The sequence below is a fragment of the Myxocyprinus asiaticus genome, chromosome 8, assembly GCF_019703515.2.
Source record: "Myxocyprinus asiaticus isolate MX2 ecotype Aquarium Trade chromosome 8, UBuf_Myxa_2, whole genome shotgun sequence".
Taxonomy (NCBI): domain Eukaryota; kingdom Metazoa; phylum Chordata; class Actinopteri; order Cypriniformes; family Catostomidae; genus Myxocyprinus; species Myxocyprinus asiaticus.
In genome coordinates, this window is record NC_059351.1 from 45,923,588 (window position 1) to 45,950,485 (window position 26,898).

The 26,898-nt window shown below is 36.5% G+C and overlaps 1 pseudogene; it reads left to right on the top strand.

The window, feature by feature from the left end:
• The first annotated feature begins 1,153 nt into the window (after nucleotides 1–1,153).
• LOC127444786 (cilia- and flagella-associated protein 58-like) overlaps nucleotides 1,154–26,898 on the top strand; it is a 99,812-nt pseudogene continuing 74,067 nt past the window's right edge.

A 26,898-nucleotide genomic window follows, 5' to 3' on the forward strand; every position in this document is an offset into this window, starting at 1 on the left:
TGCTATTTGAATGATGCGCGGAGCTGCTGCCTATGTAGAGTGTTCCAAATTGGTCTCTTATGAGGCATCATTTCAGTAAGGATACTGCCATAGTAGACAGCTGCCTATGTAGGTAGGAGACAGCGAGGCAGCTCACTAAGTTTTGGAACAGACCCCAGAACTTTGAATCTCCAATAATCACATAAAAGTAATCCATAAGACTCCAGTAGTTAAATCTATAACTTCTGAAGCTATGTGATAGGTGTGGGTGAGAAACAGATCAATATTTAAGTCATTTTTTGATAGATATCTCCACCTCTGTCCTGAATGTGAATCACCAAAATAAAAAGCAAAAGAAGAAGAATGTGGAAGTGAAAGTGGAGATTTATAGTAAAAAAGGACTTAAATATTGGTCTGTTTTTCACCCACACCTATCATATCGCTTCTGAAGACATGGATTAAACCACTGGATTCATATGGATTACTTTTATGCTGCCTTTATGTGCTTTTTGGAACTTCAAAGTTCTGGCCACCAATCACTAGCATTGTATGGACCTAGCGAGCTGAAATATTTTCCTAAATGATGAGAAAATTTTTGGGTGAACTATTCCTTTAAGGTAAATTTTAAGTTAAAGCTACATTTATTCAAATTATGAATTACAATAGGCCTATCTGTTGGCTAAAACAATGGTTTGATTATATTGTTATATATGAAATGTGAAAAACTAGCTCCTGTCTCCTCTAAATGTTTAATACTGATTCTACAATGTTCACTACACTTCTTTACAGGACTTTGCATTGTGAGAAGCTGCCACCTAGTGTAAAGAACACCACATAAAAAAACCAGGATACACTCACTAATAACGTAACAAGAACACTGAATCGACACATTGTTCTCCAAATCAGATGCCTTATTCTTGAGAAAAATATTCGCTCCGTAATTTGCTCTGTTGGTATTGATAGCGCTATGCCCCGTTACAGTCTTTTCCTGATGCAAAGTAATTGAACCGAAGGTTGTGGCTGGACGCGTATGCTTGGTAACCAAAAAACAGGGTCGTAAGTGAATGTTGGTGAAGACGAAGCAACACTCACCCACCCACCCATCATCTGTGTTACAAGTCATTAAATACAAAACATCTCGCTGAGTTTAGGAGTAAACCAATAAACAGTCATAATGGAGGTATGTTGACCTCAAACTTATGTGGACTGTGGAGTGAAATAATAAACAGTAGTTCATATTATCATCTCCTGTGTTTTGCGTTAATATTGTAGCTTTTTTTCAGCCAATCACTTTTATCTGACCTTCCAAATGATTTCGATATAATCGCGGTAAACATCCGAACGAGCAAAACTCAGCGGTGAGTTTAACAACACTCAACACGTGCAACAGCATCAGCGCTCGTCAAGCTATCCGTGGTCCAGTTCCGGAGGAGTGCGCGTGTTTAAACCTTGTGGAATTTTGATATTTCAACCTCAGTTCCTATAATACATCTATAATACACTGTGTACACAGAATAATTACACTCAGGACCTTCAGGACAAAAATTTCCCCATTGAAACCCATTAACTGCAATATTTGATCCCAGTGCCATTACAGCATAAAATCATGAATTCTGTTATATTATGCTTTCATTCCGGAGCCCTGGCTTCAATATATATATATATATATATATATATATATATATATATATATATATATATATATATATATATATATATATCCACCAGATGGCGCCATTTTCCTCATGCTTAGGCTATGGAGCAAATACATGCTTTTCCCCCCCATTTTTTGTTTGCTGTATTGTAGAGCACTGCAGGCCAATTGAATAAATGATACAGATAAAATTGTGTGGCTATGGATGTCAGAGTGTGTTTTGTATGTGTGTATTGAGAAATTTGTGTGTGCGTGTAAAAAATAAACAAACTGGCATTTAAAGGGTTAAAATCCTGAAAATGAATGAATATTTGGTAGTTATGATCAGGACTGATGTTGGTTAAAAAATCTAAGTCAGTGAAAGTGGAAAGTAATTCTTAATATATAATATTTTTATGGCAGTTTTTTGACTCTGAGTAACTTTTTTTTTTTTATCGACGCACAAGGGTTAAGCTTGTCTGGACATAGTTCAGTTTCACTCTTCTCCAACATGAACCAGCAACGTTTGGGTGAGCACATTGTATTGCATCTTATTCACTCAAATGTATTTATGCAAATTGTTTAGCTGCTGGGTGAAGTCAAGACTACAGACTTAAAAAAAAGCTGTTACAGAAGTGATGTCTGCTCAAATGCTCATATGCACACCTTTTTTCACAAGAGGCAAAACGATGATGAAAATCGAAACTTCAAAGAAAATACATTGGAAAATTTGTTTTTATTCTCCATTCTTTTCTGTAGTGCTCGTAAAAAGATTATGTGAATTGTCATTGAATTTGCCTATGCATATATCCTGAAAGTGTTTAGTTCTACATCGTTTTCAATCCTGAACATCATCAAATTAGTTTGTTCACCGTTTCTAATGATTACTATCTGCACAAATATCAAATTTAAAAAAGGAAAAACAGACATGATGCTCTATTTTTATTTTTTTATTTTTTTATTTTTTTATTTTTTTATTTTTTCAGTTTTAGGCTACATTTATTTTGAATAAAAAGATAGTTCTACATTAAATTGCCATTGCTCTCTTATGTGTGTTGATATTGACAAAGATACAGACTTTAGCAGATCTAAATATTCTTTCTCAGTTTTCATGAACAATAACCCTACTTGGTATGTTTTTATTTTCAAAGTAAAGTTAATCAAAACCTATTTGTTAGTTGAGGATGTAAGGTCATATTTGTTGTTCAGCCAGATCTTAAGAAGGAATTAACGTCCAGACCTTGAAAATTGTATTTAAATACCTCTTTTAACGTAATTAAATACTATTTTAATGTAAATAAACACATTATTAACCGTTTTGTTTTTACATGTTAACATGTTAGTTACAATAAAAGTGTTAGGGAAGATAAATACGGACAAAAAATTTTGGCCCCAGTTCAGTTTATAAATCCCCAAGATTATTTACTTATTTTTAAATAAATATATGTTGCAAACAAAAACAGTCTCAGAGTATATTTTACCAAACAGCACTGAGGAGGAAAAGAGCAACACTGCGCTAATTATTTATTTATTTGTTCATTACTCATTATCACCTTTACAAAAAAAAAAAAAAAAAGCATGATTTTACATGAGGGCAGTTCTAGGGTCAGTGGACATCCGGGGATGTATGCATCATTATACACAGGATACACTTTTAAAATATGTGTTTAAAAGTTGCCTCAACAGCAGGGGCGGACTGGGACTAAAAAGTGGCCCAGAGCACCCCACCAAACCCGGCCCGCAACACACCACACCATAACACACCGGCTCATTGATTTCATTTTCCGGCTCAATTTCAAATTTTTTTGTAAATAATTTCTATTGACTGCTAGTCATGACATCGGGCCCCACCAGTGCAAAACTGTCATAACTTTAAAACATATAAAACTGGATTTTTTAGAGAAGGCACTAAAAATAAGCACTTTATAGCTCAGACAAATAACATGTTGGAAAACTTTTTTCCCAACATACAGATGTTAGGTTAAAATGTACATGCAAGTTCAAGGGAAAGTGTGTATTTTAGGTGCTGTGACAAGTCAGCATTTCTTCAAAGTTTTTAAAGATCTTAATCACCTTTCAACTTTTTTCTAGAAGTGCAAATAACTATTGTCTTAGTTAATATGAGGTTGTGGAAACAAGTATAATAATAATATATTATATATGTATATATATATATATATATATAGTTATAAAAGATCATAAAATGATGTGTCACACAGCAGGACACTGATGACAATGCTTAAAATTTCAATTAAAAAAATCAATGAAAACAAAGTTAGCCAGAATATGTACATATTTAAATATAAATAAATATAAATATATGCCAAAATAATAAATATACCTCTTAAAGTGTAGATCTTTGTAGATATTTTGCAGATTGATTGCTCATATTCTCATTCTATGTGAGTTTGCATCTTTCTATCTGCAGTGTTTTGATTCCTTCCCCAGATTATTCTTGAGAAAAAGTGAAAAGCCCAATGCTTTGACAAGCGCTGTTTCTGCTATCCATAAACCAAAGTAAGCCTCAAAGTGAAGTGGGTTTCGCCATACAATACCAAATTCACTAACATTTGTGTTGTGTACTGACAAACATTAGTATACATATTACATATAATTACTCTCATTACAGAGCTTTTCCATTAACTGCTACATTTAACACATACCACCATTACTATTATACATTGTGGTTGTTATGAATGTAAAATTGGCCTTAATAGACATTTGAAAGGTTTAGGCTAAACATATGCTAAATAAATTTGTGAAAACCAAAAAGTGTTACAATTATCCCTGCTCTCCCTCACAACATTTTCAATGCTACTCTAACACTCTGAATGCATTTTCAGACCGAGGAAAGCTCATTCGAAACCTTGGACACAGACTTCCAGGAGGTTTTAACTGAGTTAGACTTAGAGGATGTCAAAAACCTGGAGCAGTTTCGTATGGAATACGAGAAGGTCGGCAAAGCCCTGTGGAAGTCCCATGAGAATGAAAAGAGACTGATGGCCAAATGCAGGGAGCTGAATGCTGAGATTGTGTCCAACTCAGTCAAATTATCCACAGCCATGAAACTAGTTGATGAAGATCAATCCACAATCACCACCCTTAAAAAGGTACATTAACCAGGACTTTTGACACTCTTAAATGGAAGCTATTCTTAATTTGCCTCTCGACTAAAAAAAAAAAAAAAAAAAAAGGATGGTTCATGGACAATGCCCTCACACTTTGGTAGAACTTTAGCCTTATTCTAAAACTGTTACAACATCATTTGACCTAGCACATAATCCTGTTTACTTCACCACACTTCACTACTGTTGGTTAGGAAATTGAGAAGGCCTGGAACATGGTTGAAGCTGCCCATGTAAAGGAGTTGAAGGCAAAAGAAATGATCAAAAATGTAAACGAGGACATAACCAATCTCAACAATCTTGTGGAAAAAGTTGCTGGTGTCTCTGAGGACCAAGGACACAGGTGATTGATATTATACGTTTTTAGCCTATTCTTCGAATTTCTTTTGAATTAAAAGTTGAATCCCAGGTAGTTAAGTACCATGCACCCTTTTATCTCAATGATTGATGGACTTCAGAGAAGCTGTAATGTTCTTGAGGCGTTCCTGTAGGTTTTTGGTGGGGATGAAGAACAAAGCATCTTCATAAACCTTCTTGAATATTTCTAGTGTGGGTGATCTATTAAAGATCAAAGAAGACCTGATCAAGCAGATGGGCAAGCTGCAGTCAGAGGTGGTGACACTCCGAGAGAACCTCACTAAAGCCACCAGTGCTCAGCAGGAGATAGAGGCTGAGAAGAACAAAGCAATGGACATGATCTCTCAGGTACTACAGAAAAAGTTGTTGTGATATCCCTGGCTCTTGAGGTAACATTATGTCAGTGAGTTTACAGGATAACTAGATATGCATTTCCTGTTGAAAATACCAGTGCTGGCAAGGCAGCGAAGGATGATGTTACAGTTTTATGTAAGCTTATAATTTTACGCTTTGGTTCTGCATTAATAAATGCTGAATTGGATAAATGGGGTTAAATAACACCAAGGCCAATCACAATTCGGTATGAAAATGCTTGTAAGAAAGAAGATTATATGCAAGTATGGCGAGGATGGCATCACTGTCGGTTACAATATAAATGCTGAACTTTCTATCAATGGCCACTTCCAAACAAATCCATTTTCGTTTGAAAATGTATTGATTTTGCTATGTTTACGCCTCTCATCCACAATCTAGTACAGCATACCATGGAAAACAATGACGTGAGAAAACTAAAAACGGAGGTTTAAAAATTTAACTTATTAAATTAGTGTGGAAGTGGTCAAATACAAAAAATAATTTTTGGTTTCCTGATACTGGAGAGAATTTTCAAAAGTCTCCGTTTTCGGTGGCTGTTGTAAGGCCACATCCACACTAATAGTTTTAGTTTGAATAATTTGATTTTGCTACGTTTGTCTCTCATCCACACTGGAACGCCATTTTCCTCAATCGAACATGGAAACTTACTCACTAGTACCTGGGTGTGGTCTAATATGTTTTTAGAAGAAAACTCCATTTTTGGGTTTCTAACATCACTGTTTTATATTGGAGAGCATTTTTGAAAGTCTCTTTTTTTGGTGGCCATTATAAGGGCACATCTAGACTTATAGGTTTTCAGTTGACAACACATTGATTTTGCGACTTTTACACCTCTCATCCACACCGGAATGTCGTTTTCCTCCATAGAAAATGAAAACTTTCAAAAATGATCTCTACTACTGCATACTGACGTTGGGATATGGAAAATGGACTTTTCAACCGGAAAACGTTTTAGTGTGGACGTGGCCTCAAATAATTAATTTCACTTTTCTTAAAAAGTCTAAAGTTTATAAAGTAAACTTGTGTTTGAATAATATAAACACAGTGCTACATTGCAAGCACTGCAATTCCTTAACAGTGCATGCAATTAATTGCATAAGCCTGAAAGAGGAAACTGGTCAGGCCTTTTGATTGAATGCGCCACTTGAGTAGTGAATACCTGTAATAAAGCTTGATCATTAGAAATATATTAAAACTACATACTGTACTAAATGTAAGATGTTTTTTCACCCCACACAATAATAAAAACATTAATTAAAAGTTGTAATTGACTCTTTAATAATTGATTTCAAAATTGGCAGTGCTTTACTGCTTTTTCTTTCTTTTTTTAAATTTCAATGAAAACGTTGCAAGCAAATCAGTATAAGAAATATGGAGTCAGGTAATTGTTACTTTTCAAAACTTTAAGAATTTCTAGCAGTTAAAGTCAATTCTCTTCTTAAGTGGAAAATAAACCCTCTAAATGTGGCATTTAAACCTGTAAATACGGACAGATATGATTCCACTGTCACCTCCCAGGTTAAATAAATTAATTTTTCCTGTGCACTGTATATACAGAACCTTATATTCATTTATTCAGATGAAAAATCGCATTGTTCTCCCCTCTATCCACACACACAGCTCCAGCAGGACATCTAGGTGTGTCAGAACGAGGTTCATCGAGAGACCAGGAAGAAGGAGAAGTTGGTGAAAGAAGTGAAGCAGCTTCAAACAGAGCTAGAGTCCAAACAATTAGAAATGAAATCACATTTGAAGTGAAGTCAACATTTAAAAGAGGACCAGCAGAAACTGGAACAACAGCTCCAGGAACACAGAGTAAGAGATTCTGATTTGGGTTCACGGGGTGAGGGCTGACCAGTCTGAAGTCAGTGATATGTCACTTGTAACATTATGATAAAAGATTGGACTGATGTGGAGTATGTGGTAGGACATCTCATCTTAATACCCCTAGAAGAAAACTAGCTTTTTTTTTTAATTAAATAACTAGGTTGAAAACCCACATGCACAACCTGTGCCTATGATCACTGAGAGTAATTTGTGTTCTTGTTGACAGATCATGAATGAGAAAGCCAATAAGGAAATAGAACACCTCCAACATCGCAACACTAAACTTCAACAGGACAATGAACAAAGCTCCATCAGCCTAGATCAGCTCTCCCTACAGAACCAGCATCGAGCATCAGATCTGAAGGTATGAGTACGCACGCACGCGCACACACACACACGTGCGTTTACTTAGCTAAATGAGGACAATGAGGACAAGCTAATTTTAAATACTATAAACTATCACAAACCCTAGCCTTACCCCTCGAACAATTTTAAATAAATTAAATAATGTTTTTCTATTTTAAAGAAAAACATTATTACATTTATTATTTATTAATGTAATATTTATAATGTTTTTTTTCTATAAAATAAGGTTTTGACATATAACAAATTTACCCCCAAAATATTGCTTAGAAAAACCTTTTGTATTTTCAGAATAATAAATATATATATAACTCACAACTCTGGGTTTAAATTGACGCATACTTGGCAATCAGTTCTAGACATCAAACTGTGGGTACACAGAAACATTAGATTTATAGAGCTGGCCTCTGCCTCTTTAAATCTGACAAAATTGTCTCGCTCTTCTATAATTAGAGCCTTAGAGCATGAAGGTTTACGCTCCTCATCCTCTTCCCCGTCAGACTGTTGATGGATCTTTCCTGCTCAGAACTTCCGCCAGGCATCTAACTGAATCACAGTGGGGGTTAATACAGCAAATGTTACATTTAATGAAATGCCCTGTATTCTCTTTGTTCTGGCTTGTATTGAAGTGGCTTGATTCTAGCAGGTGATCGCCGGGTTCAGTGCACATCTCTGCAGGATATGCTGTAGCTGTATTGTTGAGTTTTCTGTTTAATATAGCTATGTCTTTTGAAGTATAGTATTGTTGGTCAATGAAAAACAAAGAAAAACACATGGTCTAAAATTCTGCCACAGTAGGAAGCTGTTTCACAGAGAGTATAAACAAAGTGAGGGTCTGTACTATTCTTGGTTTCCTATGGCACTCTGGAAGGAGAAGGAGAAAGAAAGAGACAGAGCCTTCAAGATTTAAATCAGACTCAATTCAAAATTCAAAGACAGTGTTAACTTGCACTTGCACAACAATTCTTCAGACCAGATTCCCATTTCTTATTTATTGTGCCTTTTTGTACCTTTAGACACTCCCACCTTTCCATGCTAGTCAACTGTGTAAATGAATGATGCAAGTCCTCATTTAGGCCACTAGAGGGCAAAGTTTTAGCACTGTGATAACCACACAGTGGCAGTGTCTGAAACCTACTACAGTATAAGGCAGCTTGCCTTGCTGTCTTAATATCCACTCAGTGACTTTACAGGCATTGTTTATGTATGAAAGCACAGGCACCATAACGTTATGCCTTAATGATCTAGACCATATTCAAGGGAGCTTTAGGCATAACCAAGCAAATATTAAATGACTACAATGCTCATTCCTCTTAAGAAGTTGTAATGTAAGCTGAAAATAATTTAAGACCCAAAAACTGTGTTGTTGTCACACGATAGAGCATATACTGTATCTCATAATGTAGTTTCATATTTAAGTGTAATTTCATATTTGTATTCATTTCATATGTCTATATTTGTAATTTTATATTTTAAACATCAATCTTATAACATTATGTATGCTACTGTAATTGCTGTGTAAATGTATGGGACCATTAAGGCTATAATTGAGACAAGTAACACACATGTACCATATATAGTTACTCATTTACTCAGACAAATTTGAACAAATTTCCATACACAAACAGTAACATCTTGTACCATGTGCAGTTTAGATGAAAGAGGATGAAGTAATCCAGTTGAAGCAGGAAATATCTAAGATGACCAGATTCTGAGAGGGGGTGCAGAGGGGACTCAGACAGGTGGAGGAGCAGAAGATTGAGGTGGAGAAACAGAGAGACACACTCAAGAATCAGATCACTGGACTGGAGTGAGGCAAGAGGACACACACACACTCTCTTAAACTTATAGTAAACTTTCAACTTTGTCCTCAACTCAGCTGGACTTTCACCAAACTGAACTAGTTTAATCCGTACATTTAATTTTTATTGTATTGGAATAATATTCCACATTTATATGCTCTAACTACATAGAATTCTTAAGGGTACAGTTGCAAAAACCTGTTAAAGCCTGTTTAAATATAAGGGTCAGAGAAAAAGGGTGGATATTACAATACAATTATAACTGCTTTTGGTAAAAGAAACCTCAACCAACATTACACTTGAACTTCAGGGAAGACTTATCTTATCTCTTTCCTTTCATAACCTCTCTCATTTTCCTTTTTTCTTGTTCTGTTTCTAAACAGAGGTAATTCATTTGGAGGGAGAAGAGAACTGACAGTAATCACATTCAAACAATGAATGCTTTGTCTAATTTAATTTTTTCATCTGTCTTCTCTCTTTTCCACTCCATCTCTTTTATTTTCTCTCTAACTGGCACATACTGTCCTATAATTCTGGTCTTTTCTGTTTCCAGCAGTATTTAAAAAAATATTTCGCTACCAAAAATAAAAATAAACAAATAAAAATTAATTTAAATGAAACGTCCAAACAAACCAATTCACTCAAATGAATCGGACTTCCCAACACTAATATGAGTGTGTGCGCAATACAGTTTTGAATAAAAAAAATAAAAATGTAGCGTTTTAGTCACGTTACACCAATTTTCATCTGAAAACGGAGCATGTTAATAGAAAAGTTACATTGTCACATTCCTGAAAAATGTAGTTTAGTAGCATCACTTTGTAAGGGATAATGTACAGTCAGACTACTAGTCAGACTGTATCCCACTAACTACACAGCTACTAATCAAATAAAGAAATAAATGGACATAAAATATTGATTCGCATTTATATTATGTAATTATGTGAGAAGTAATAAATCGCTGAACAGCTGAAATCCACCTCTGGTTTGTGTTCTGTTGGTGTTTATTTTGTAAATAATGACCGTCTGACTGCTCATTATGCATCTTAATTCAAGACTACTTGCCAAATGAATAAATAAATAAATGGGCATGAAACATTGATTTGAGTATTTTATTGACATGCTTGTAGAGATCACACAGTGCTCCGAGACGCAGCAAAGATGACTCGCAATACACGGATGAGCAGTCTGATATGTCTTAATTCCCGGATGCGCGGTTGTTACTCAGAGATATCAGACCGCTAGATGGCGCCATTGACCAATCAGAAAAGAGTTTTCCAGAGCGCTGTGTAAAATTTTAGTTAATTACTCCCCAATGCTGTCAAACACCTAAATAACCCTATCTTACCTAAACATGGTAAAAGTCTAAGGAATACATTTTTTTTTTTTTTTTTGCTAAAATTGTCAAATCCAACTTGTGCATGAAAATGTTTGCATCTGAGAATGTTTAGACATTTCAGATGAGATGGGTAAGCCTGCTTGTACAAACTTTATCTAAATTGAGAGTAGTGGGGGACAGTTTTACTCTTAATTCATGCTTTAATTATTTATATATCCTTTATTTAATTCATGCTAAATTATCCTTCCATCTCCTCAGGCTCCCTGTCTTCTATTTTTGTGAGTGCTCTGGTATGAACGCCTCTAATTAACTATTCACTCATTCCAAAAATATGCATAACTATTTGATGACAGAAGTGTTGGCAATCGATTTGAGGTGAACAAATATTGGTGCTCAGGCTACAGTATGGCTGTAACGGCTGCTGTCTTTTAGAGACAGATGTGATTTCTTTCATCTTTCAGTAGGGAAAGCAAAATCAGTGTTAGAATAATTTACAAGAGAATCCACAGGGTTTAAATATTTAGTTCATATTTTGGTTGAAGCATTTACTAAAGCACTTTCGAATGCGTCTGAGGATGCGCCTTCAATGCGCACAGATGAGGTCTGTCAGCGTGTCGTGAAAATCTAGGCCACACATGAACAGTCTGCACAGACTGTACTAATGACGAAATTTGCATCACACATACTGTGCGTGTTCCGATCAGTAATGCGTAAAGCTGTAAAATGCTCCTCAATCAAATCTAATTTTAAAGTGAAAATGTAAATTTTTAATCTACTGAAATTTATTGGAAAGACTTTTTTTTTTTCAATGTTTTGTCAGTGGAACGATACAAAACACTTTAAACAATGAATGGCATGCTGTATGAATTGAACCTGTTCTTATAACAGATTGGACTCAGGGCCCTCTGTTCATCCATCTATCTTCGTCCACCAACTATGAACTCTCCCCAGGTTACGCAAGCTTCCACCATCCTGATGCTACCCTGGATCTGGATCAGAGACATCATGGACGAAAGGCGCATAATGATATCCCTAATGATGTCCAATCCTAAGTACTGAAACTCTGACTGAGTATTGTAGTGATTAAAGATCTGGGCTGGGCTTCAAGTTCAAACCCTATGAGGGGAAATCCCTACCATTGCTGTGCTCTTGGGTGAGGCGCTTGGTTTGCTGTGAGGATACTGTTCCTCTTAGTCACCTTGGATAAAAGTGTCGGTTAAAAGCCGAGGCAGTTGCCAAGTCTGTGTAGGCGAGTTCAGTGCTGGTGCATAATCACAGTATTCACACCACACATGCAGACCACTCTGCTCAGGGATTCCCTAGGGCAGTTGTTGCTGGACGATTCCATCAGTGTCCTCAATTATCTGACTTGCAAGCCAGAGAATGTTGGGCTACAAGTGTCTGAGCAGGTTGTAAGTAGCACAGGGCTTCCACAAAGCTTCTATATTATCTTTGGCTGTACTTGATTCAATCAAATTAAAATGAGTTTTCTTAAATATAATTACAATGTTATTTTAACTTAAATACCTCAAGTAGAACCTAACTGAATTAAGTAAACCCAACAAAATTTAACATGTCAGTGTAACTCAAATGAAACTCTTTTAGTGAAATGTTAGCTAGAGACAGGAAATGTTACCAGGCTAAATACCTACTACTGAGTGCAACTTAGTCATTATGTTATGGTTAAAACAGCTATTGCTCAATGGATAAATCATCATGTAAAATACTCACAATGTATTAGTCCTCAACCTTGGCTCAAGCTTCACTCTTCACCATGATGGTAACTCCCAAAATAAAAGACATTCGTCTAAATCTCAACATTACATAACAAAACATAAAACACTAACGAGTCTCCCCATTGACCTGTTTCATGTGACGTCACTGTATGACCACGCCACCATGTTTGTGACCAATATTCCATGTACCTTCATTGTGCTGCACTGTGAGATGTGACAAAGACCTTCTTCAGGAGATAAAAGAGGCTCTTCCATTCATACAGATGGGATCATCACAGACGTTTTTTAGTACTGTGACGAAATTAGACCAGAAAACAACAAAAAACATTTTTTAACTTCTGAATGAGAGATGTTTATGGTGATGTGCCGGTGGGCATGTGTACTCACCGGTCACACATCAGACTCGCCTGCATCCATGGATGAATTGTGGATGAAATATCTTTATATGTCCACGAAAGTTGAATTTGGTAATATTTGTGCTGTTTTCAGACCTGTATGAACTTTTCCTGGGTACTTGGTATGGATCAAAAGCAACTTTTGATGTTTTTCTTGATATTGTTTTTAGGGTGATTTTCCATTCACCGCCATTGTTTCCTCCTGCTGATGGTCACAAATATGGCGGCTACAGGGACGTCAATGAAACAGGCCAATACATTCATCTTGCACAAAGACACATACAAACACACTTAATTTTAACATTTACTCTCCCTGTTGAGTCCCATGCAAATCATGCTGGGAACTAGAAATCCTCTGCCCAGTGTCAGGTTACCAAACAATAAATATTTATGTTGTCCCAACGCAAATGAAAAGTAAAACTGACAAGACACTTATTTAAATTAACTTAGCTAATTTAAGTTCTCTTGTTGACAATTTTTTTAGTAATATAAACATGGGAGGATTGAGTAAAACCGACGATAGTTAAAGTTCGTTGTTTTGAGTGTGTGTTCAGTCAATTAAATGTTGACTGTAGGCAAATATTACTTATGCAAAAGAATCTTATATCTTTTTATGTAACTCCAGCATAACGTTTTCTGGATATAATCTGTCTCTTTGAAAGAGTTGTAAAGGATATCACGCAGGAGTTCACAATTAGTCTTGCTTCAGGACCCAGATTTTATATTGGACATCAAGTGGGAACCAAACACAAAATTGTTTATCGTTCAAAAGTGTCCTTAAAATGACAATTCACCGCATAGTTTCAATAATATGCAAAATTATTAACAAGCCATAAGCTAAACTGTAAAATTGACAATTTTGTTTTCTAAATGATTCCTGAATTTTGATGGTTTCATGATCTCAGCAGCTAATAACTGACCACACAAAATGAATTGTAGTTGTCAATCAAATCAAATCAAATCACTTTATTGTCACACAGCCATATACACAAGTGCAATGGTGTGTGAAATTCTTGGGTGCAGTTCTGATCAACATAGCAGTCGTGACAGTGATGAGACATATACCAATTTACAATAACATCAAATTAACACAGCACAATTTAAACATCTGTTATACACATAATTACACTCAACAATATACAAATAATAACATACACTGTACAGTATACAATACACACTATATAGATACACATTATTCAATAAAAAATAAAAATATATAAAAAAGTATATATAGTATATATAGAATGTACAGTATTGTACTGTATTGACATTCAGGCTGTCGGGTGATAGTCAGTTGTTAAGAGAGAATATAATATAATAATAATATAATTTATGACAGTCCGGTGTGAGATATAAGAGTAAGGGTAATAAAGTGCATTGCTGATGTATTTGATCGTGTCACAATATTTATCCTCAATGTTTAATGCGTATTTCACATAGTTTGGGTTGTTTTGTTTTTTTGATTTTTTTTTTTCCTTTGCATAGTCTTGTTTCGGGTTTTTGAGGATGAAGGGATAGACCGATCTGTGCCAATAGTCACTTTTTAGAACTATTGGTTATAGGAAAAAATCCATCCCGATAGTGTTTCTCTGTGGCTGGCGCTGCAGAATTCTGCAGTTAGAACATCTTGACACCATTTACACCTGGTATTAAGATGCGTTTTTGGTGATCCGATCACATGTGGTTAGCGCTACATACAGGTATAAACAGAGTCTAAAACGTTTTGTGATCGGATCACAAAAACCACATATGTATGTGGTCAAAAACGCATGTAACCGCAACACATCTGATGTGTAAACGCTAATTCGTCCTGGATGTGTCCCGGCAGCAGTGACGCGCCACCCCTCACCTGTCAATCAACCGCTGTGCTAAAACAAGAGTTTAAACTTTGTCAGTTACGAGCGGCTTTAAAAGGAAATGACTGTCTGTTCGTAAAATCAAAAAAAGGAGATTCAAATAGAAACCCAAGAACTTCACGGATCTTTTTCAGTGTATCTGAAATTAACATGCATGGGCTTATGAGAAGCATGAACATCTGCAGCTCAGATTAATACAGGTAATCCACTAAAATATGGGACAATTCTGCTTGAAATGTTGCATGAGTGAGCAGATTAAATTTCAGATGCATCTGGGAGAAATAGCGCAACGCTTTGTTGCAGTTTATTATCATGCAGTAACACACTGACATAGTGATTGATGTATGTCGTCATGAAACAGAGTCCCTCCCCTCCAAATCCGATCACAAGTGGTCACAGGAGACGCATTTAAGCAACCAGGTGTAAACAGTGATTTGTCTCACCTGACCACATGTGATCGGATCACCCAAAACTCATCTTAATACTAGGTGTAAACCTTGGTCCTATAGTATAATATCGGCCTTATTTTTTATCCTGACTTTAAAGCATATTTTGTTATTTTGATTAGATAATAAAGTGTTCTAAATTGAAGCCAGGGCATGTAAAGAAAAATGCAAGCATACAGAAACATTCCACATTAGCACATACATAATGTCTACAACTACAAATCTTAAAAATTAATCCTTATATGATGAAATATGTTTACAAAACCCTTCGTCTGGTGAATATATATGCTATAAAAAGCTTAGCTTGGTAAATACACTCAGAGCATTGTAACAGAGCCAAGTCTCAATCATTTCAAAATAAGAGTCCCTGGTGTGGCTTATTTATAGTTAAATGTCCTGCATTATGCAACAAATCAATTTTTTTTTTTTCCTGGTTATTATTGGGATTTTGGTTGCACAATAAACTGCATCTGGGATTTTAGTAATTTTGTACTCTTGTTACCTCTTTGTCTGTGCCCATCATAGTAAGGAAAGATTAAGAAAAGTATGTATTCTTTTTATTTTCATTCTATAAATCGATTTTAAAAACTATTAACCGATTAAATGGTTATCTGCCTTTTCTACCACCTTAGTCACTATCCGTGTTGGCATCTATCTATTTTGGCTAGATGCTACAAAGTGAATTTGCACCAAAATACCATAAAGTTTGATTGGATGCATAGCCTTTGACGTTAACAACAAAAGATGTGGGGAAAAAACTTAACAAACATGGGAACAAACACATCTAAGGTGCTCTTCGGAGTTGTTGGAATTGTGGAGCATCCATTCATGGATTTGCATGGTTTGACCAACGACAAAAGCAAAACTCTTTCACTTTACTTAATTTAGCTTAGTGTCCTTGATCCCATCTGGACAGTATGACGGATGATATGACTTGTCATCAAGCAAGTCATTGAAATCCTTATATTAGTGAACATCTCCAGGCTCTGATTGGAAGGTCTGGATGGAGGGTGTTTGGACGCTTGATGGATGGAGTCCTGTTGCCATCTTAATTGGGGTTTCCACGGTGATGGATGTTGTCATCTTAATCAGGGTTGGCTGGGTGATTGATGAGATGGGCTGTGATGGCAGGGTCAGTGAGCTGCCTGTCCAAGGAGTAGTGGAGGTGGGGTTATCCGAGGGTAGAACATGGAATGGCCATTTCACATGACAGCGCAGCCCAGCCATGTCCACTCATTCATGCAAGCCTGTTAGCTGACGGTTTATATATGGCACTGTTCCAATTCTGTGCTATTCTGCTGCTTCTCTCATTTTATCTTTTTTCTTTCTGTCTTTCCATGTCCCAGTTCTCTTTTCTACCTCCTTATGCCTGCAGGCGTATAATGGGCTTTTCTAATTGTGTAATTATTTTACGTTGGCACTTCACAGGCTGTGGAAAGTGCTTTTGAAAACAACCTTATTAGCAAAAAGACTTTCAGAAAGAAATGAAAAAATTAGCATTGAAAGAATAGCTAGAAATGTGCATTTTCTTCTGTTTTTCAAAGAAATGGAGAGCTCAAAAAATCAGAAGGATACAGACAAGAAGGCCATAGATGAGCTGGTATGGGAGAGAGACATTTTGAACAAGGTTTGTGTGTGTGTGTGTGTGTGTGTGTGTAAGAGTGAGTGAGTGAGTGAGTGTGTGTGTGGAAATGCTTTACTAATCTACAAAATGTGCATATATGAATGGTATAACCTGATGAATCCAATTTGTAGAGAGGTCTCCATATGGAAAATGAATTTATAATAGGGCTAAACTATTGCTTCTTTTTCGTCCCCTGACTAGATCTTGTAATGTCAGCAACCTACTGTACCAGTCAAAAGTAAGGACACACCTGACTGAATGTACTGTAATGTATATTTCTTATGATCTTAAAGGAATATTCCGGGTTCAATACAAGTTTAGCTCAATCGACAGCATTTGTGGCATATTGGGTGTATTTTGAGTGGAAATACATCACATGGTCTTGCCGAGCTTTGTCGGAAGTATGTCATGTGGAGAAGTCCCATTGGCCTCTGCCCAAGGAAGACGCAGTTTACCAACAGGGAAACAAATTAGCGGAAGATATACGTTGCATGGGGTTACCTATGGGGAACAAACACATGCGGAGCACCTACCCCAGTACAGGGCTTAGTTAGCACATGTACTGAGCCGGCAACGAGTTTCTCCGCAAACTCGTCTGCCACAGGGCTCGGAGGAAGTCATCCAGGGAACACAGTTTGTGAACACTACTGGGAGTCAACAGCGCACGTCTTCAGCTCAGGGGAGGTGAAAGGTGCTATGCGCAAGCGATACACCCGGCCAGCTGTCCCAGACTTACCTGCTTGTGCCTGCCACTACATGGTACGAAACTGGTTCCACCCGGAGATTGTAGAACCTCACGAAGGTGTTGGGTGTTGCCCAGCCCGCTGCTCTGCAAATGTCTTTTAGAGAGGTGCCACTGGTCAAGGCCCAGGAGGCTGCCACACTCCTGGTAAAATGGGCTCGTAGCCCTGCCGGGGGCGGCACGTCCTGAGCGTGATATGCTATTGCTATGGCGTTGATGACCCAGTGGGCGATCCTCTGCTTGGAGACAGCGCTTCCTTTCCACTCTCCCCTGAGGGTAACCTGTTGTGACAGCGCGTCCGCTGCAATGTTGAGGTCGCCCAGGATGTGAGTGGCTCGCAGCAACTTGAGGTGCTGCTGACTCCAGAGGAGGAGACGGCGGGCGAGTTGTGACATACAACAGGAGTGTAAACCACCTTGATGGTTGATGTATGCCACTGTTGCCGTGTTGTCTGTCTGAACTAACACATGCTTGCCCTGGATCAAAGGCCGAAACCTCCTCAGTGCGAACAGAATTGCCAACAACTCGAGGCAGTTGATGTGCCAACGTAGCCGCGGGCCCATCCAGGAGCCGGCGGCTGCGTGCCCGTTGCATACAGCTCCCCAGCCCGTTTTGGAGGCGTCTGTTGTAACCACGACGTGCCTGGAGACCTGCTCTAGGGGAACGCCTGCCTGTAGAAATGTGAGGTCGGTCCAAGGGCTGAAGAGGTGGCGACAGACTGGTGTGATGGCCACGCGATGTTTCCCGCGGTGCCATGCCCATCTCGGGACTCGAGTCTGAAGCCAGTGCTGAAGCGGTCTCATATGCATCAACCCGAGCGGAGTGGCCACCGCTGAGGATGCCATATGACCCAGGAGCCTCTGAAACAGTTTCAGTGGAACCGCTGTCATCTGTCTGAATGCCTTCAAACAGGTCAGCACCGACTGTGCATTCTCGTTCGTGAGGCACGCCGTCATCAAGACCGAGTCTAACTCCAAGCCGAGAAAAGAGATGCTCTGAACCAGGAGAAGCTTGCTCTTTTCCCAGTTGACCCGAAGCCCTAGTCGGCTGAGGTGCGAGAGCACCAGGTCCCTGTGCGCACACAACAGATCCCGAGAGTGAGCTAGGATTAGCCAGTCATTGAGATAGTTGAGGATGCGAATGCCCACTTCCCTTAACGGGGCAAGGGCTGCCTCTGCGACCTTCGTGAAGACGCAAGGGGACAAGGACAGGCCGAAAGGGAGGATCTTGTACTGATACGCCCCGACCCTGGAATCCAAACCACAGGAAGGGTCTGTGTTGAGGTAGAATTGAGACGGGGAAGTACGTGTCCTTCAGGTCTATCACCGTGAACCAATCTTGATGCCGGACGCTCGCTAGAATGTGTTTTTGCGTGAGCATCTTTAACGGGAGTCTGTGTAAAGCCTGGTTCAGTACTCGCCGGTCCAAGATTGGCCGCAACCCACCGCCTTTCTTCGGTACAATGAAGTGTGGGCTGTAAAACTGGCCGGAGGGACAGGCTCTATCGCACCCTTCCGTAGGAGGGTCTCGCCCTTCCGCGAGTCGACACAACGTCGAGTGAGTGACAGATAAGGAACTGAGGTTACAGTGAGGCACTAACAATGAAAGTGAATGGGGCCAATTTTTGGAGTGTTTAAAAGCAGAAATGTGAAGCTTATAATTTTATAATAGGACTTACATAAATGTATCTGTTAAAAATTATAACTTTACATAGCCTTCACATATAACTTTACACAGAAAGTTGGTAAGCGAATTTATCACATCAAAATCATGTTAACACGCACAAGGGTGGACTGGCTATAGGGAGAACCGGGAAAATACATCTTGTGGCAATACTTTTGAAACTGTGTGTGTTTTAATGTTTACAAATTGGCCCCATTCACTTCTATTGTTTGTGCCTCACTTCAGTACTAATTGAACTTACATTTTTGCTTTTTTTTAAAGAAAAGGAGGGATGAGATTTTATTTTTATTTTATTTATTATTATTATTATTATTTGGTGCTTAACATTATGCCAAAAAAGGCTGTCGGTTGAGCTTAACTTGTATTGAACCTGGAATATTCCTTTAAAGACCTTTTAATTTAAAAGCTAATTGGTAAAAGTCTTAGTTTTTGATTATAAATAAATAAATAAATAGAAATCATTTTCACACAATAAATACTGAAAGAGTTTATGTTTATTTCACTCTTTTTTTTAGATTATCATGGTTTTAAATCTGTAGTGTTTTGTATTTTTATAATGAATTTTCATAATTTAATACTAGGTTAAGATAAGGCTAAAGCAGTCAAATCTGTACATAAAAGGCATCTGAAAAAGTGCCAAAAATAAATGATGAAGGCTGGGTAAAAAGTTTTCAAGTCAGTTTTAATGTGGCCTACATACAAAAAATAAAATTAAAAATATTGATAAATAAATACATAAATATATAATAACAAAATGTAAATTTGTTTTAATAAAAATCAACCCCTGGGACATGAAATTGCCCAAAGTTGAAGAAACACCTATATACAAATTTCTTTACATAACTACATTTGTTAATTTAAAATTGTCTTTTGTTTTTTGTTTTTTTTGTGAAGGAAAAGTAGCCAATAAATGCCCAGCATACATGGGAACTCTGTCAATACTGTTCAGAAAGCATGCTGGTTGAGAGAATGCCAAGGCAAAAGGGTGGCTTCTTTGAAAAATGTACTTTCTTTTTAGTCACTACATAATTATTACTATACTTCAATTTATATTATTTAAAGTGTTGATTACTATTATTCTGTAATCTGGAAAGTAGTTAAAATAAAAAATTATTTTATTTTGCTCTTTTCTAGTTTAAACAAAATATTACATAATTGATGCATTGGGAAGGCATTGTATGTCATTGTTTAATGCCAAGAGTCCTCTTAGAGGGTTTTTTTTTTTGTTTTGTTTTTTTTGCGCTTCATTTTGCTTCAGGTATAATTCATTCATTTACACTGATGCTGCATCAACAAGTACAGACTGAATCACTTTCCTTAAGTTGAGTTCTCCCATAGCTTCCCCACAATGTTAAGATGCACAGATGGATTTCATCTGAGACGAGAGAAGAGGTGTATGATGTTTCTGCTGACATGTTGAATATTGCATTGCTATTGTGTGTATGAAAATAACAGGATATTCATATTTAATTGCACAGGAGACACTCTGTCTCGTATCCGCACACACTGTGGCATTCAAACATGGCTTTTGCTATCGGCATACCTTAGAGAATAATGCCTTTGATCTGTTGAACAGGAATACATCACAGAATAAACTCCTTTTATGAAGATCCTTCTTTCAAGCTTGGTTTCTACATCTATTTTCTGAATATCTTGAGTCACTCTTGGTAAGTTTACAAATTGATATTTTGTGTAAACTCTTCGTCTCTGTGTGTGTGTTCTCAGAATGTGATCAAGGTTGCCAATGAAACAGAGAAACAGCAGACTATTGTGAAGCTACACAAACAGTCAAAGAGGACCCTTGAACAGGAGATCTTAAACTACAGGGACGAAGCCCAGAAACAGCAAAAGATCATCTTTCAGCTGGAAAAAGAGACGGATCGATACATTAACGAGGTCAGCGACCTCACAAAGAAGGTAATTACTGATGGTATAATAATGAAGACGGAAAATGCAGCTCAAACTTCTGCGTAATACAAGTATTTTTTATGAAAATGGCGAAGTAGCATAAAAATAATTGTTAAACGGATAGTTGTTCCAAATTTCAATGACTTTCTTTCTTCCATGGAACTCAAAAGGAGATGCTAGGCAGAATGTGAGCCTCAAAACAATTAGCAAAAGCAAGCACATCCAGTGGCAAAAGTGCTCAAAAAAAAGGGAAAACAGCTTCAAAAGAAAAAGTCGGCACACCACAGCACCAAAAAACATAAATTGAATATATTCCCACCTTGGTGAAGTTTCGAACCACCCGGCTCATCATCAGACCATAAAAACACAACACACACACACACAAAACCAGCAACCATCCAACCAGTTTCTATTTTTGGATCTGTGTTTTTCTTTTGAAGCTAGAGTGAGAGCCTCAATCACCATTCACTTTTGTTGAATGAAAAAAAAAAAAAAAGATGCAGTGAAAGTGAATGGTAATCATGACTAACATTCTGCCTAACATTCCCTTTTGTGTTCCACAGACAACATGATGGTGAGTAAATGATGATATAAATAAATATTTTGGGTTAACTATCTCTGTAAGTTCATAGCTTTTGGTACACATACTGATAAATAAGCACAGACTGATTCCTGTGTTGCGTTTTTGGCTTGTAATCCCTAAAGGCATTTCTTTATTCTGTGGTACTTCAGCATGCATGTGTGAGTCAAGCCAAATAATGCTGTTGCTATCGCAACTGTGCGTGTATGCATAGTTGCAGCTGTTTGTACTCTTCAGGCAGTAACATTTAGTCACTTATGGCTAAGCTTGTATATAATAAGCAACTATCAAGTTAAAGGGGTCATGACATACTCTTTAATTTTATTTTATTTTATTTTACTTCCCTGATGTCCACTTATAATGTTAGTGAAGTTTTCATTTAGATATATATAATAATTTCCCACCCTGTCTCTGGCCCTCTGTCTGAAATGCTTGGTTTTAAGCTCTCTGGCCCTTTAAGAATTCAATGTAAATGCTCACTGTTATGATTGGCTAACATCATGCAGCCCTTCCAATACAGCTATATTTGAAACACAACCTGAAGAAAATGAACTCCACAAGACCACAACATACTGTATACAAAATTAAATTTCAGGATTAACATATAACCCACATCCAACACATTTCATCTGAATATATTAAACTGTTCAATCAAGCAGCACCATAAACTATCAAAGAAGTCATGACATATGAAATAAATGTCTCGCTAAAGAGGCAGTCATATGCAGATGTATTTGGTCCTTGCGACGTCACAAGTTCCACAAATTCCAAACAGCCTGTTTCTGGAGCTTGGTTTAAATAAATGGCAAAGGGTGGCTACTTTGAAGATGCTAAAAATAACATATTTTTTATTTATTTTGGATTTTTTTAGTCACAGCATAATTCCCATAATTCCATTTCTGTTATTCCATAGTTTTGATGACTTTACTATTATTCTAAAATGTGAAAAAAAAAACAAAAAAAACAATATATATATATATAACGTTTGCTTTCTTTAAGTCAGTATTGTATTTTGAAAACATAACCCCCCTTTTGGCAAGTTAATAATCTTATTCCAGGTAAAAAATGCTCAGCTGTGAGTGTTTGTGAGGCCAAGTGTTAAAAAAAGCTCTTAACTAATGGTTTTGAGATTGCCTCCTGAGGTCTGACTCCACGCTGTAGCTTTCTAGCACCTTGCAGTGAATAAATATTCCCCTGACTTGGACAAAGTATTAAAAATGTGATCTAGATACAACCAATGCACATGGTTTCAATTATGCAAAGGTTCTGTCCTCAATTCATAGAATGGCTAATAGGTCATCGTTAAACAATCTGTGCTTTTTTGATGTGTTCAAAGTTGTCCTTTCATTCGAAACCTGCACAGTCAAGTTTTATGTTAGATGTGGTGTAATTTCTTTTGAGTAATTATTAAGACAGTATACAGTACTATACCACAGACCCCTTTGTCACATTTTGTTTGTGTTTGCATGTAATTATTAACTTCTAGCCATCATCTATTAAAGTGATGTGATGCTTTTCCACTAGTCAAAAAATCATAAAAGGATTCCTCCTCTTCCATTGCACATGGTATATTAACCTAAAAGCATGCACTGATGCACATTTTACCACCGACCATCCATGCAGTTCTGGCATACTCTTTTCATACCTACCATTATTTGGGACACACTATTTGTAATCTTGATTACTATATAGTATAAACAGTATGTGAATTGGGATGCAGGGTTAGAGTTAAGGGGGATATTTCCACCCAGAGTGGGGCATTGATGCCAAAAAAGAGACTATTGCATTGACAGGTGACTGATGAAAAAGACAGAAAGATCAGTTGTGCTTATACAGTAAGATATATGTAATAAATGCCATTATTCAGTTAAGAATAGAACTGAACTAGACAGTCCATTGCTATAGCTTGCTATAGTTAGTAAACAGTGTTTCAACAAACATTCAGTAGACTATCAATAGCCTGTATAACAGCAGCAAAATAACAGCTTATCGACTGACTTGCTATAGCTAGTAAACAGTGTTTCAACAAACATTCAGTAGACTTTCAGTAGCCTGTATTTAGATATTTATTAATGACCTTTTAATGAACTGATGTTCTCAACAATAATGTAAGTTGGTCATTAATAGAGATCTATATACAGGCTACTGAAAGTCTACTGAATGTTTGTTGAAACACTGTTTACTAGCTATAACAAGCCAGTTGATAAGTCACTTATAGTCAATTAAATATCTACTTGGGTCCATCAAAATTAAGTGTTACCACCAGTTTTTTTATTAACCAGTTATTTTGAAAATTGCATCGGTAGCTAACTTGATTTACAAGTTTCATTTTCAACAGTTCTGTTGATCTTCTGCATTTATGTAACGGATATTAAGCCAAAAGACTCTGTCTCATTACATTTTAGCAATGTTCTACCAACATTTGTGGCATGTTATTTACAGAAAACCATTAAAGACCTCATGAAATCAAAATTGGAGTTTTGTGGCTTTTAGTCCTTGCCTAGCTTTGAGGCCCTTTATATGCTAACCTATAATTGAACTTTTAGCTGTTAAACACATTTAAATGTGCAGTCTCTCTCATCCAGAAAACAAACCAAAAATATTGATGACTCTTCTTGCACTCAGAGGCATGTACACATTTTTGTCCAATAAAACAAACTAGAATGAGAATATTGGTATATCTTTAAATTATGAAAGCATGCAAGTTCCTTCGTATAGCCTATATAAAGAAATACCTTATGAAAACGCCTGGTATGATAGAAATATGAATCTAGTTTTGTGTACTAGATATGCAAATGTAATCAAAGACATGGTACTATAACTAGGTTAGATTCTTTAAGATCAAACAGTCGGTTTAACTGTTTTCTTGACAGGATTGATGACTCTGTTCACTTTGGTGGTCCTGTGACATGCGAATCACCCAGTGGACCAGGCCAAACACTTTATTATGTGTAGTACTTTAGAAAAAAAGTGTGACTTTTGCCAGGTTCAGATCAATGAGTTTAGCAAGATTTAATGTTGGGAATGATGGAGTAAAAGCTATGGGGTTCACAGCTCTGATTTATAGAGCTTAGGAATTGACTGTGATTTGTGTATTTAAGAATTCACAAGAAGTGACTGTGAGCTGGGCGATATAGCCAAAACAAATTATACCTGAATATTTTTTTCTCACTTTTGATGACATTCAAGCCATTGTAGCCATCTATTTACTGTATATATATATATATATATATATATATATATATATATATATATATATATATATATATATATATATACACCACCAGTCAAGTTTTGAAACACTTGATTGAAATGTTTCTCATGATCTTAAAAATCTTTTGATCTGAAGGCGTATGCTTATATGTTTAAAATTAGTTTTGTAGAGAAAAATATAATTGTGCCACCATATTAATTTATTTCATTATAAAACTAAAATGTTATTAAAAAAAATTTTTTTTTTTTAAATTGATGACTTAGACCAAATAATAAAGAAAAGCAGCCAATAAGTGCCCAACATAGATGGGAACTCCTTCAATACTGTTTAAAAAGCATCCCAAGGTGATACCTCAAGAAGTTGGTTGAGAAAATGTCAAGAGTACATGTCTGCAAATTCTAGGCAAAGGGTGACTACTTTGAAGATGCTAAAATATAACACAGTTTTGATTTATTTTGGATTTTGTTTAGTCAAAACATAATTCCCATAGTTCCATTTATGTTATTCCACAGTTTTGATGACTTTACTATTATTCTAAAATGTGAAAAAAAAAAAAAAAAAAAAAAAAATATATAATATAGAATGAGTAAGTGTTTCAAAACTTTTGAACGGTAGTGTATATTCATACATGAAAAATGCCATGCCAAAACTTCCATGAACATTACTGAGTGACGACGCAAAAGAATCATTGAATCAGTTCTTTGGGTTTTGAATCTTTTAATTTGACAGTTTTTCTCAGTCGCTTTGGCTCATTTTTTGAAACAGTTTTAACAATCTCTAAACTGTAAGTGCAATTGTCGCAACTGTTTTATGGGACATCACAACTCTATTGCATATCTGCAAAATGTAGTAACTCACCCAAAACATTGAATTCATGCTTCAAACCTAGTTATTGTGTCAGTAAACTGGCCAAATGCCACCAACATCGTGTGAGCCGTACTGGTCAAAATGTTTTTTTTTCACCATGGCAGTTAACCCTGGAAATGTTTGTTATAAACAAAGGTAATTTTTGTTCTACTTTCTTGTTGACACTGACTGTTACTGTACTATACAAGAATGTCAGTTTTGTCTAGCTGAATGTTATTGCGCATCACACTGAGCTTTTTAGGTACCAATTTCAACAGTAGGTAAAAGTTTACTGGGAAAAGTCGGTACTGCACAATACTGTAGTACACAGAAAAAGGATATGCACATTTATATGTGTACAGTAAATTAATTTTTGTAGCAATGTGTTACATGTAAACAGAAAATTCACATTTGCATGTCCATTTTTAGACATTTCAGTGTTGTCAGTGAACTTGTCAGTGAACAGAAAATTTGCCACAAAATGACATCCATGAAAAAAATAAAATAAAAAATAAAAAACCCGCAACAAGGAAAAAACCCGCGGTAGTTCTGTAAAAACAATAAATTGTACCTCCTCACAGTACGTAACACTACAAGTTCCCATCTTCTTGGTGGACATCCTTTCGCTCTTGTTGGTCTGGCCAGAGATTTAGCAGACATCACATACATTCCATGTCATAGATACTTTATGGAATATACATGAATGGATAATTTTGCATGTGATGGCTCACACGATGAAAGAATGAAATTGAGCCAAAGCGATTGAGAAAAACTGTAACTGATTTATGGAAATGAATCAGACCTACCGACTTTAAAGCTGTTTTTGCAACTTAAGTTGAAATCACACCATTAAATAATGTCTGTCTTAACACTTTCATAGTTAACTAGTCTAATGAAATGCTCTTTAGAAAATGTAGTTGCCAAATAAAAAACATTAAAATCATTGCAATATTCACAGTGTTGCATAATGTTTTATAGCCAGCAAAATCATTGTTTATATATTGTGAACATTCGATATATAATCCTGCCCTATGTGAATTTCTTGGCTTTGCTTTCTTATGTACACAC